The 14,187-nt window shown below is 38.9% G+C and overlaps 1 protein-coding gene across 15 annotated transcripts in view; it reads left to right on the top strand.

The window, feature by feature from the left end:
• ZNF438 (zinc finger protein 438) overlaps positions 1 to 14,187 on the top strand; it is a 167,795-nt gene that overhangs the window by 21,448 nt on the left and 132,160 nt on the right. For 5 of the 15 annotated variants that reach the window (XM_053673477.1, XM_053673478.1, XM_053673474.1 and 2 more), the window contains 3 exons: positions 1,972 to 2,049; positions 2,923 to 2,978; positions 9,394 to 9,453. The exons of 2 other annotated variants lie outside the window; for them this stretch is intronic. The gene's annotated coding sequence lies outside the window, so the exon portion shown is untranslated. Of the gene's footprint in view, positions 1 to 1,971; positions 2,050 to 2,480; positions 2,604 to 2,922; positions 2,979 to 9,393; positions 9,454 to 14,187 lie in introns of all 15 variants that reach the window. 8 more of the 15 variants (XM_053673476.1, XM_053673484.1, XM_053673473.1 and 5 more) reach the window with 3 other exon arrangements.

Below are 14,187 nucleotides of genomic sequence, written 5' to 3' on the forward strand. Positions count from 1 at the left end.
TTTCTCTTTATTCATTAGTTCCTATCTGTCACGAATTCCTTTCTTATGTAGCCTAGCTGTCCCAATTCAAATTACTCTCGTGCAAATTCCCTCAATTCCTTTGTATCTCTTTTATTTCTGCTGTCTGGCAAAGCCTTAGGACTAGATGAACTCAACTACCTGCCTGTTGGTTTCACTTTAATGATAGACTCAGCAGCTTCAAAATTACCCAAGTCTTCCCCTGTGCTGCTATTATCTCACTCCCCACGGCATACTTCCTCCATTCTTTCAAACCTCCTACCACCTGCCATTGCTGTTGGATGTCTTACCAACTCTGAATGCTGCTGACCGCCGCAGAGCACTGCTGCTGTTCAGGAACACCCTTCCCTCGGCCTTCCTCGCACCACCCTTTCCTGGTTTTCCTTTGCCCATTCTGGCTTACCCCTTTCAGTCTTCTGTGTTGGTTCTTCCACCTTTGTCTGACTTGTGAAAGGAGTTTCTCAAGATTTACACACTTTGTTCTCCCCTCACTTTGTTCTTTGGGTTTTAAATATGATCTTTTTGATAAGTCTTCCGTGTTTATGTCTCAAGCCCAGGGTTTTTCCACTTCGGTGCTAGTGGCGTTTTGGGCTGACTGATTCTGTTGCCGTTGTTGTGGGGTTGCTGCCTTGTGTGTTGTAGGATGTCCGGCAGCATCTCTGGCCTCTACCCACTAGATGCCGGGAGAACACCTCTCTGCCAGGTGTGACAAACAACAATGTCTCTTGGGGGGGCACAATTAGCCCCAGTTGAGAACCATTCATAAAGCCTAAGGCTGCCTTCTGAGGATCTAAGGATAATGCTTTTATGGCAGCTCCACTTGAATGTCTCATAGCATCTCAAGTTTAACATGACCGAAATAGACTCTTGTTTTTACTGCCTGATATACTCTGCCTTCCGCTTTCCTCATTTCAGATCATTTATGACGTTGTGGGCCATTGGAGACTCTTGGCTTTTATTATTATTGAACTAGGGAATTTTGAGCTAAGAAATGTTAGGATTTTAGGCGGGTCAGCTCTCTGTTGAGAGTAGACTGTGAGTTAGAAGGTTAAAGCAGGGAGACTAGTTAAGAAACTACTGTGGTGATCCAGGTGAAAAGGTGGTAGTAGCTTGGGTCAGGGTGGGAACAGAAGAAGAGATGGTAAGAAGTAGTATCTTTGCTTAAGCCTAAATACATCCCCGAGAAGAGGAGTGCATTGTATCCTCATTCATATTTTAGTGTGATTTGTTTATCAGACATTTTCTTAGAACTTACAGGAAACAGATTTTGGTGGATCCGAGTGAGAAGAGAGTAGCCAAAGGTTAGAAGCGTGGGGTGTTACTCGACCAAATGCAGGCCAGAATGGGCTGCGGGACGAGAGACTCCATGGGAGGAGTGAGCACGGCATCCAGGACAGCCAGGTCTCCCTCAGTCTTCCTCGGAGCTGGCCCTCCCACTGAGAACGTGTACCTGCGGCAGGGTGGATGGAATGAATGAGAGGAGACTGGCCTTGTCTACATACTGGAAGCAAGACATTTTGGGCTTTGAGGCTCTTAGCTGAAGTGCGGTGGCTATCGGCGTGTGGGATGGGACAAGTTTTTGTTGCACAAGATTGCTCTCTGCGTTGAGGAACACTTACAGTCCCTGGTTCCTCCCTGGTAGCAATGTGTGTTCCCTTACTGTGACATCTAAAAAGTGCCCCTCCCCTCCAGTTTCTGCAGTTCCGAGGGAGTCAGACATACTCAGCTGCAAACCACTTGACTGAGTCCCCTTTTCTAATTTGAAAATTAGCTCCCCTGACATGAAATCAAAAGGGGGTCATGCCAGGCCCAGTTTTGAGGACTTGGAAAGCATGGCAGTGAATGTTGCCACGACATTTAAAATTAGCCTTGATATTTATTGCTGATTCATCCTTTAAATGTCTTCTGTCTCTAACATGGACCTTAAAATGCTAATTGTTACTTCTTTCACAGAGGGTGTGGATGTCCCAGGGCCACCTTTAACGTGGTGTGCAGGACACTAGCTCAAGCTGCTCTTCCCTGCATTCCAAAGTAAGGGAGTTTGATTTAAAATAAATAAGGAGTTTAAATGAAAGGGATTTCCCTAGCTGTATCCTAGCAGAGGGAGGGGGAGTAGGATTGGAAGAGGTAGGTTTCTGGCTATCTATGAGTGTTTATGCACATCACGTCTTTATCAGGTCTAGCTGGTTTTAAGAGATAAATAGTTTAAAAATTACATTTTTAAAAAGTAGTAGAAAATTGAATATAATATTCACCAGATTTGTAAAAGAATAATATTGTTCCCTGTACCTAATAATAACTCAGTATTAGAGCAATGAAAATAAACTCACCAAAGACAGTCCAACAGTTTTGAATATATAAAATTCAGCACTTAAAAGTAATGAAAAAATAATACAACTGACTAAGGGAAATGTTTGTATCAGGTCGCAACACAGATAATGTGAACTTTTTATCATGCGCAGTGCCAGTCAGCCAGCCGCGTGGCCTCTCACCAAACCCATAGCTGTGCAACACAGTATCTCTCGTGACATGTTCCCGACAAGAGGGATACAGTCAATGATATTGTTACAACTGTACAGTTTCAGGTCGGTGCTTCAAATGTCCAACCACTATGTTATATACCTGAAACTAATACAAAATATTAATATAAACTGTAATTAAAAAGTAAAAAAGAGGTGGTAGCTGAACTCAGAGCAGTAATAATGAACATGGATGAAATATGTTTGAGGCATTTTCTTGTGTAGAGTTGTTGACAGAGTTGATGTGTGGTGGTAGGGGAGAAAGGAATTATAAATTCTTGTTTCTCAAATTTTAATGTGCCTATGAATTGCCTGGGGATTTTGTTAAAAAATATTTTGATTCAGCAGATCTGGGGAGGGGCTAAAGATTCTGTGTTTCTAACAGGTTTCCAGGACAAGAACACCACTGTGAGTCCGCGGAACAGTCTTCAGAAGGCAAGGGTGAGGAAACTTGAGTGTCACGCTGCAGTGACTAGACGGTGCCGTCATTACCTGAGCTGGGGACCTCGGGAGGAAAGAAAGGTTGAGGAGGATCTGGGGAGCGAGTGAGGTCCTTGTGAGACATCCAAGTAGAAAACTGTAGACGGCTGGAAATTTGGCTCTTACGAAAGAAACCAGGCCTTGGCTACAAGTTGGGGACCAGCATTTTATCAATTACAGTGAAAGCCATAAGAATAAGTGACATTACCTACAGGAAAAAGATAAAGGTCACTTAAAAATATACTTATTTCTGTTTGCTATAATTTTAATGTTCTATTTAAGTTACTTTATAAACCACCAGTGAAGAAGAAGTTGGATAAATAGCCTCCTCTGTGGAGATATAAATTCAGGAGTGGAGAAATTTTGGGGGGAAACCTTTATTCCTTGATAATGATCAAAGATCAGCTTAAATATTCCATAGATCCAGTTAAAAATGCATTGAAGTACCTTCTCCTATGAAAATTCACTCATACAAACAAATGTGTACTAAACATCTTCAGAATGGCAAGGACTCTTCTCAGCTCTGGGGTTAAACTAATAGCAAAGAAAATGGACATGATGGAGATTCTGGGGGAGGTAGGCCAAGTGACTGCCGTGCAGTGTCATCAGTACTGAGGTAGGAAAGTGTAGCAGGATGCATGACTGAATGTGGGCACAAGGGACAACTGTCCTGAGGAAGTAGCTTTTAAGCCGAGACCAGAAGGCTGAATAGAGGTAGCTTAGGAGAGGGCAGGAAGGTCATGGCAGCAGTGGCTTGGAGGGGAGAAGGCCCTGCAGGTGGAAGAAAGGCGGTGTGGCCGACCCACGGAATGTGGGGAGGCGAGGTTGGCGAGGGGAGGGGAGGCCAGGACTGGAGTTTTTCTGGGGTTTGGTAGAGGGTGGAGGGAGAAAATGATGTATTTTCCAAAGGAAGAGGTATTATTTTGCCTGGGTATAGTTCAAACAGTAGTCTTTCGCATATGGTTTTTATAAAGTTTTTATAGACTTGCCTCATAATGGAATTACTTATAGCAACATTGTTTCTATAGGAAAATGTTTTGGACTTCAAAAACTATCTTACAGTTTAATTTCAAAAAAATTCTTTTCACCATTTGGGGACTGCTTGGACAGGCACGCAGTTCTGGTACTTTTTGTTATTCGTGCTCAAACCAGGCTTTCTCTGGTGCTGGTACGGTCGCAGTGTTGACTTTCCACCCTCTGATACGAATCAGAGATATCATTGCACAGATGTGGTTGAGATGTTATTTTATTTTCTTGGACAGATTTAGAAAATATATGGAAATAAAAATAGGAATCTTTTAATAAGTTGTTTGATTTTCAGAGTGTTCTTTAAAGTATATTTTATTGATTATACTATTTCAGTTGCCCAATTTTTCTTCTCATCTTTATCCCTCTCTGCCCTGCACCCCCCTCCCACCAGCATTCCCTCCCCCTTGGTTCATGTCCATGGGTTGTTCATATAAGTTCTTTGGCTTCTCCGTTTCCTATACTATTCTTAACCTCCCCCTGTCTGTTTTGTGCCTACCAATTATGCTTCTGTTCCCTGTACCTTTTCCCCTGTTCTTTCCCTCCCCCTGTCCACTGATAGCCCTCCATGTTTCCTCCATTTCTGTGGTTCTGTTCCTGTTCTAGTTGTTTGCTTTGTTTGTTTGTTTTTAGGTTCCACTGTTGACAGTTGTGTGTTTGTCATTTTAATGTTCCTATTATTGATCATCTTCTTTTTCTTAGATAAATCTTTTTAAAATTTTTTAAAAAATTTATTTATCTTTAGAAGAGAAGGGAAGGAGAGAGGGAGAGAAACATCAATGTATGGTTGCCTCTTGTGTGTCCCCTGCTGGAAACTAGCCTGCAACCCAGGCATGTGCCCCAACTGGGAATCTAACTGCAGTTGTTTGGTTCTCAGGCCCAAGCTCAATCCACTGAGCTACACCAGCCAGGGCTAGATAAGTCCTTTAACATATAAACATAGATTTCTTTTTTTAGACACTATAGTTGGTTTTAATCAAAATAAAAAGATTTTTATTGAGATAAGAGTTTTCATGCCATAAAATTATCCTGTTTCAAGTATACAATTCACTGGTTTTACTGGATTCTCAGAATTGCACACCTGTCACCATAATCTAGGCTGAGAGCATTTTCATCACATCAGAAAGAAACCAAAGCCCATTCACACTCATTTCCCATCCCTCCCAGTCCCCCCAGTCCTGTCAACCATTGGTTCACTTTGTCTCTGTGGATTTGTTTATTCTGGTTTTCATGTAAATCATGGCATACAATACAGGGTCTTTTGTGTCTGACTTCTTTCACTTAGTACAGCGTTTTTGAGGTTCATTCATGATGTGGTATATATGAGTATTTCAGTCCTTTTTATTGCTGAATACTAGTCCATTGTATGGATCCGCCACATCTGTTTAGTTTATTTTTACTTCTTAAAAGTAAAAGTTAACCTTCTTAAAATTAAAATTTAGTTTTTCAATTAGTTTACATTCAGCAGTATTTTGTATTAGTTTCAGGTATACAGCTTAGTGGTTAAATGGTCATGTCCTTTACAAAGTGTCCCCTGATGTTTCCAGCCCCTGGCACCGTAGCCAGTTACGGTATTATTGACCGTATTCCCTGTGCTGTAACTGGCATCCTGTGACTGTTCTGTAACTACCAGTTTGTGCTTCATAATTCCTTCACCTTTTCCACCCAGTCCTCCAGCTTCTCTCCCCTCTGGCAACCAGTAGTCTCTTGTTCTCTGTATCTATGAGTCTGTTTCTATTTTGTGTGTTTTGCTCTTTAGATTCCAGTATAAGTGAAATTATACGGTATTTGTCTTTCCTTGATTTATTTTAGTCAGCATAATACCTTTCAGGTCCATCTATGCTTTTGCAAATGGTAAGATTTTAATTTTTATGGCGAAGTAGTATTCCATTGCATATCAGTACCACAGCTCTGTTGGTGGGCACCGGGTTGCTTCTGTAGCTTGTGGAATATTTTAAATTTATTCATCAACTGGGGTGGACATCTGGGATTTTTTCACTTATTGACTATTATGAATAATGCTGCTGTGAACAGATTTTTGTGCAGATATAAGTTTTCATTTCCCTTCAGTGTGTGTTTAGTAGTAGAATTGCTGGATCAAATGGTACTCTATGTTTTAACCTTTTAAGGAGCTGCCAAACTGCTTTTGTAAGTGGCTCTACCATTTTTCATTCCCTTGCCTCCCAAGCAATATATAGAGCACCCTAATTTCTCCACACCCTCATCAGTACTTACTGGTATCTCTTGTTTTTATTATAGCTGTCCTAACGGTTGGAAGTGCTGTCTCACTGAATATCAGATTGACTATAAATGTTTGTGGTTTTCATGGTTATGATGTTGAATATCCTCTCATGTTTATTAACCACTTATAATCTTCTTTAGAGAAATGTTTATTCAATTTTTGCCCATTATTTAAATTTTAATTAAATAGTTTTTTAAATCTTTTTACTAATGAATTTCAAGAGTTCTTATTACCGATACCAGTCCCTTTTCACATATATGGTTTGCAATTATTTACTCCCATTCTGGAGGGATTTTTTAAAAATAATATCATTTGCAGCACAAAATATTTTAATTTTGAAGTAGCCCATTTTATCTATTTTTTCTTCTGTTGCTTGTGCTTTTGTTATCTATTTAACAAACCATTACCAAATGCTAAAGATTTACTTCTGTGTTTTCTTCTAAGAGGTTTATAGTTGTAGTAATTACACTGACGTCTGTGTTTTTTATTTAATTTTAGTGTTTCATATAAAGAACATGTCCAACCTAATTTTTTTGCATGTTGTCCCTGTACCTTTTGTTGAAAAAACTGTACTTTTGTCCATTAAACTGTTTTGTTGTCAAAATTGACCAGAAAAGTAAGAGTTTATTTTTCATTTCTGTTCCATTGTTTTACATGTTTACATTTATGACAGTTCATAGTGTGTAACTACATAGTAAGTATTGAAATTGGGTTGTCTGACTCTATCATTTTTGTTCTTCTTTTTTAAGTTTGCTTGGCTATGTACGTGAGTTTTAGGATCACTGCCATCCTGAAGTTTTTTTCTTATTCAACATTATCTTTGCCACAGAAAACATTCTACTTCAGTTTTTTAAACTAGTGTGTGTGTATGTGTGTTTAAATATTTATAAATTTCAGTTGGTAAACGGTACTTCTTTGGTTGATGCAGTTGTGCAATATGTTTATTTCTACACCGATTAGTATATTATTAAAGTTCATATGGCACAGTTGTGAATGTGAATCACAAGTCCGTTTTAATTTTTTGTTCCATAATGTTTTAATTAATACAAACATTGCTCTTCACTATGATGCTGTGCTTGAACAAAATTTGTATCAGCATTGTAAAAACGAATACAATCTATCCTTATTATTCATAGATTCCATTTTGCAAATTCTACTTACAAAAATATATTTGTAGTGCCAAAATTAGTACTCATGCTGCTTTTATAGTCATTCATGGACATTTGCAGAGTGAAAAAAGAATTGGATTGCTTAACACATGTTTCCAGCTTAGGTAAAACATACCAGTTCTCTGCCTCCTTCTTTCAGCTCTGATACTGTAAACTACCATCTGCCTGGTGCCACGTTTTTTGCATGTTAATGCACTTGTCGATGATTTCCTTGTTTGAGATAGTGCCCAGGCACAGTGCTGAAGTGCTGCTGTATGTTGTTCCTAAGTGCCAGAAGGCTGAAATGTAATGTATTTTACAGAGAAAATGCATTTTAAGTAAGTTTCATACAGGCATGAGTTAATGCTATTGACGTGAGTTCAATGTCTTCGACTCAACAATTTATATTAAGTAAAGTGTCTTTAAGCAGAAATGCACATAAAACAAGGTTATGTTTGGTCAGTTGATGAAAATGTTGTGGCCAAAGGCTCACAGGAACATAACTCTGTATTTCTTCTAAGTGCAATGGTTTGGCTCTGCTTTATAGAGCTTAATTACTTTGAATAAGGAAAGCTGACTATAATTTTATCTTTGTTGTTGAACTTTTTAACTGAGTTTAAATAGCAGTTACAGCAACATCAGGTGTTTCATGTTCTACAGAGTGAACTTCCAAAAGCTTTCCCTTGATTGCCTGAGTTGTATAAAAACAATCAAACCATTATTGGAATTAACTGATTTTCTAGTTGATGTATCTCCTGACACTGATAGGAAGCTGGCATCATTTAAGTGTGAATTTCTTCTGCTAATAGAGCCAACAGAATAACAGCTGCCATTTAACTTTGGCTGTTTAAACAAGATAATTTGTAATCAGAGCTGACTACGATAAATTTAAAGAACAGTCATTTGATCTCATTGAAAAGTCATGCTTTATAGAGTTATATGTAAACATGCTCTCCATATGGTTTTCGTAATTGGTGTCTTCAGCTAGTCAGAAGCAGGGGCAGCAGCACTGAATATTTCTTCTAACTTTACCCAAGAATGAAGGACTTGGCTGTCCCTAGCTACTCCTGAGTGACACTTTTCCTGTGTCAGTTACCATCCAGAGATAGGTTACTGCTCATGGATGTTCAGAGTTTTTTAAGTTGGATTTATTAGGGTGACATTGGTTCACAAAATTGTACAGGTTTCAAGTGTACGACTCAAGAAAACATCGTCTGTGCACTGCGTCATGTGTCCTTTACCCCAAGCTGAGTCTCTTTCCGTTTCCATTTTCCTCCCTTTTGCTCGCCTCCACCAGCCCCTCGACCCCGCTTTCCCGCCGGCTGTCACCACGCCACACTGGTGTCTGAGTTAGATGGGTCACTGCCCTGCTCGCGAGGTCATGGCAGAGCCTGGAAGTGAAAGTCCTGGCCTGTTATAATGCTACTGTTAAAAAAAAAAGCGTCTCTAAAAGGTGGAAAATCTAAGACAAATGACAAATTGTTGGGACAATGGGCATAAATTGGGACTATCTCAGGCAAACTGTTACACTTGGACACTTGACCAAACACATTTTTTCAAAAATCTCCTAACCCCAAACTTTGACATTTTTTCATCAGAAAGGCTGTACCCTCAATATGATTCACTTGTTTATGGCTATTTAGTAATTTCCACAGCATTATGCTCATGGAAAAATGTGGACCATTCCTCTTTTATTCATTGTGGCCTTTTTTCCTAGAACATTTTCTATTTATCTTAAAACTTTGATTAAATTTTGCATACCTATATTTTTAAACTAAAGACATGTGATTCACTTATGGAATTATTCTCCCTTAAATTAGTTCTTTTGGTATCTTAATAAAAATATTATATGGTAATTGAGCATGAAATTTGGGAATGAAAGGAAAGCAGTTTTTATATAAATTTGATAAAAATGAATTATCTGAATATAATTATAATAATACTTTATATTCTATTACAGGACCAATTAAAAGGATTTACCATATATGTTACAACTTTTTACTGGAGTCTTGAGAGATAGGTAAGTGACAAGCATTTTTTGAAGAGATATTTCTGAAACATTAAATAATTCCATCTGACAGGTTCCTAACAAAGTAGGCAATGCATCATAACTTAATTCAGTGATTTACCTTATTTTCTCCTCAATAAGAGAAATGTCATATTTATATGCATCATAGTATAACATTCCCTAATATCCAGTAAATCATATTTTACAGGGAGCTATATTTTATATAATAATAATGAGGACATTGTTAATAAGACACACAAGTTTAGCAGGTTCTAAAACTTAAAGCGCTAAAAGAAAAAATATCATAAATGCAATGTGGTACCCTGGATTAGATCTTAGAACTGAAAACAAAGACAACATGTTAAATCCAAATAAAGTCTGTAGTTTAGTTAACAATCATATACTAATGCTAGTTTCTTAGTTTTGACAGAACCGTGGTTCTGTAAGGTGTTAGTTATAGATGAACCTGAGTGAAGGGTGTATAGATGCTCTGTAGTTGCTTTGAAACGTTTCCGTAAATCTAAAATTATTCCAAAAATAAAAGTTTATTTAAGGCAGAAAATAAATAATAGAGGTTTATTGATTTGAAATTATAGTTTACAAGTGACTTTTCATGTAGTGGTTTGAAAAATCAAAATAATGATGTTTTGAGAATCTAGGCTTCATGGAATGGAGATGTAGGGAAATGTGTGACTATAGGTTTCGTTCTCCAGCTCATAGGTGCTGTGGGGTCTCCGTTTGTGGACGTTGGCGTGGCGTCTGCAAACATCTCCTTGTACTCAGCCACAGCTTTGCTCTGAGACCTTTAAGCTGCTCTGTGTGTTCTCTGGTAGTTCAGTCCAGCACTATCTGTTAACATAAGGAGGCCCTTTAAATGTTCCCAGAACACTGCTTTCTTTCTTTTCTTTTTCAAATGTACTGTTAGAGGCAAAAAGATTAGTAATGTGACTTAGTGGTTTGGAGTTGAGACCCTCCTAGTATTTTCTTCAGTCACACTTACTTAAGCTTTTAGGTTAAGTACTAGATACAGATCACCTGTTGTTAAAGGGTATGAATAAAGATGAACATAACTCTTAAATAGCCATTTCTGTAATTGAGCTAAAATAATTGATTGCTGTCAGATAATAGAAATTCTCAATTTCCAAAATGAACTCTAGCAGTATAACTCTTTTAAATTTCTATAAATATTAAAAGACTGTAAGAAGGGAACTCTAGTTTGCTGAAACTATTACATAACTTTTCATTAATAAAAGTAAAATAGCCATGCTGGCCTTATAAATGGTTTCCTGCTTCTGTTGCCAACTTAATGATTTTAGTTAAACTTAAATTTCATAAAAGGAAATAGAAATATATTATACTTAAAAAATATAGATGTTTAAAACAAGCGACCCAAGCCTGAATAACTCTTGCAGAATAATTGTTAGGCTTAGAAAGTTCTGTTTGGCTTGATATTTATTCAGAATTGGTGTTATTAATCTCATCTTTACTTCTCAGTTGTGTGATATAACCGGGCCAACCTTGGTGGAGAAGTGGAGAAGAATGGAGGACAGGTTTTTCCGGACAGAAGTTTAAGTTTTATTGATTATATACCAGATTAAAAAAACAAACAAAAAAACCCCTTATTATTATTATTCTTTGCTAGCAGAGCATTAACAGTGTTGCTGTTAGAGACGTGCTTTACCATTTAGCCGACCGGCCGTCCTTCTGTGGTCATCTGAAGTATAGATGAGAACAGCCGATACGTGATCAGCGCTCCCTATCTACCAGGCACTTTATTTACAATAATCTTACTTAATCTTGACAAGCACCTAGGAAATAGTTTAGAATTCCCTTTATAGTTGAGGCGGAGAGTAACAGATGTCCCCAGGCTAATCCTGAGGGTATGGGGCAGCAAGAACAAGTGCCCGCGGTGGCACCTCCTCCAGTTTGGTTCAGTGTCACCAGCTTCCAGGAAGTCCTGAATCCGTGGACATGTGGTTAAAGTTCAAATTGCTTCAACTCTTCTCGGTAAAAAAGTATGTCTGATAACACTGGGGAACCTAGAGCAGATTTTCCCCTGGGGGAACTAGTCTGGAGTACACTCTCCTGATCTCTGTTCCAGTCTGGATCTGGCTCATTCTGCAGTTCCCGATCATGTCAGTTGTTCTCTGTCACCTGATTAATTGCAGTCACTCATTTATTGTATGCTTCATTGATCCTATGCCAAGAACTTCTGGCAGCTCTGGGGAATATGATCTCCATGTGCCTCCTGGTCAGAGTTTGGCAACCAGAAGTTGTTAGTTGGGGTGAGAACTTGGATGCAGAAGCTAGGACACATGCCAGAGGTAGGGGTGGAATAATTGAGCAGCTGACACGGGGAATGCAGCTGTCCAGACGCGGTCAGTGGGCAGCAGTCAGAATAGAATAGGGCACATGACTTTGAAAGGTGGTTTTTGAAGAAGGTTATGATGACTTACTGTAGACTTCGTAGTTTGTAGATATAAAATAATTCCAAATGCTTTTCGAGGAAGAGTAAGTTACCAGCTCATTCATTTCAGTGCTTCTTACACTGAGCAGAAATCTGTAACTTTTCTCAATGTGTCAGCATCTCAATGTGTCTTTCTGTAGCTCTAAATCTCTAGTTCTTCCTATACTAGAAAGCATAAAATACACATAAAATTTCAAAATCTCCCTCGCCATCTCTTCTTCATAGTCTCCAAAAATTGGAATTCTTCAGGGCCCAGTCCTTGGCCACCTTCCACACTTAATCTCTATGTGATCTCATGTGGTTCCTTGTTTAAATGCCACCTAGTCTCCCAAATTTATTTCTTTGCCTTGGTTTCTCCCACATATTCAAGGCTCAGATGTATGTCTGCCTAGTCAATATCTCTGTTTGAAGTCTAATAAACATTAAAAAGTTAACATGTTTGCAATAGAACTCTCTTGAACTCTCTTCCCAAAACCCATCTGTTTCCCTCTTCATCTCCATAAATGGGCCACCCAGTCACTCAGGCCAAAAACCAGAAGTCATCATTGACTTTCCTCTTTTTTTGCTAACCCACATCCAGCCCATCAGTAAGGCTCATACGTCCTCCTTTTAATATACACCCCAAACTCCTCTTAACTGCTGCCACCCCAACCCCAAACTTGAATATAACTTACAATCACCATCATAAGTTCCTAGATGCTAATAATAACTGGCCTTCCTCATCTCCTCCTTATACCCTTGTACCTCTTCAGTCAGTTTTCCATGTAAAAGCAAAAGTGCTTTTTAAAATATTTTGAATGTTAAACAGTTCCTGTCATTCCCCTGTTCAGAACCCTTCAGTGGCTACCCATCACACTCTGTATAAAACCCTGTCTCACAATGCCCTACCAGACCTTGTGTGTTCTGCTCGCTCACTTTATCTCGTTGCCATTATGTCTTACTCACTTTGTTCTAGCCACAATTGTCTTCTTGCTTTTTCCTTAAATTCTCTACTTCATTTGGAACCACCTAAATCCCTCCTACTCCCCTACCCTATACCATTATTCTAACCAGTCCAGCCTCTAGCCTGGTAATTTGCACCTTTATTATTCCAAGTTTCTGTCATTTGAATTGCTTTCAAGTGTAAGAGGGACTGGAGATTTAGAGCTATAGAAAGAGGTAGCTGGATCATTGGAGAGAAACTACAGAGTGAGTGATTTCTGCTCCATTTAATGAGCACTATAATGATAGTAACAATGACATTTGTGTAAAAATAGGCTGGGCCTCTTCACAGGACAGTGAGTTCTGCATTGCTGAGAGTGTACAAGTTGAGGTGATCACATCGTGGGATGTGGTGGAGGAAGACTGTGCTGGAGTACAGAGGGGGACAGCTGATTTCAAAGAGCTTCCCAGTGCTGAGATTGTATCTTTTAGAATCTTCTTTTTTGTCAGTACAGCTATTGTTAGTGTCTCCTTTGATTTAATCCTCCTGTATTTTTATTGGGAAACTTTCACCAATTTCACCAATGAAGTATAAAGCACTTCTAGGTAAAGTTTCCAATAATTGAGTTGGAATAAAGGCTTGATATCAGTCAGATTGGCCCTCATCTAAGTCCTTATCTAAGGAATTTATTACTTTGAGGCCTTTTTGTTCTCTCATATTTTTTATTGTTGTTCAATCACAGTTGTCCCCATTCCTCTCCCCTGCCCTACCCACCCCACCTCCCACATTCAGTCCTCCCCCCACACCCCACTGTCCTTGTCCATGGATTCTTTATACACATTCCTTGATGACCCTTCCCCTTCTTTCCACCATTACTCCCCCCACTTTGGTTGCTGTCAGTTTGTTCTTTATTTCCATGTCTCCAGTTCTATTTTGCTCACTTGTTTTGTTGATTAGGTTCCACTTATAGCTGAGATCATATGGTATTTGTCTTTTACCACCTGGCTCATTTCACTTAGTATAATGCTCTCCAGATCCATCCATGCTCTCATGAAGGGTAGGTGCTCCATCTTTCTTTCTGCTGTATAGTATTCCATCATGTAAATGCACCATAGTTTTTTGATCTGCTCATTAACTGATGGGCACTTAGGTTGCTTACAGCACTTGCCTATTATAAATGGTGCTGCTATGAACATAGGGGTGCATAGGTTCTTTTGGGTTGGTCTTTTAGGAGTCTTAGGATATAGTCCCAGTAGTGGAATTGCTGGATCAAAAGGCAGATCTATTTTTAGTTTTCTGAGGAAGTTCCATACTGTTTTCCACAGTGGCTGTACCAGTCTGCATTCCCACCAACAGT

The sequence above is a fragment of the Artibeus jamaicensis genome, unplaced genomic scaffold (assembly GCF_021234435.1).
Source record: "Artibeus jamaicensis isolate MK-2021 breed Jamaican fruit bat unplaced genomic scaffold, CSHL_Jam_final contig_867, whole genome shotgun sequence".
Classification (NCBI taxonomy): Eukaryota; Metazoa; Chordata; class Mammalia; order Chiroptera; family Phyllostomidae; genus Artibeus; species Artibeus jamaicensis.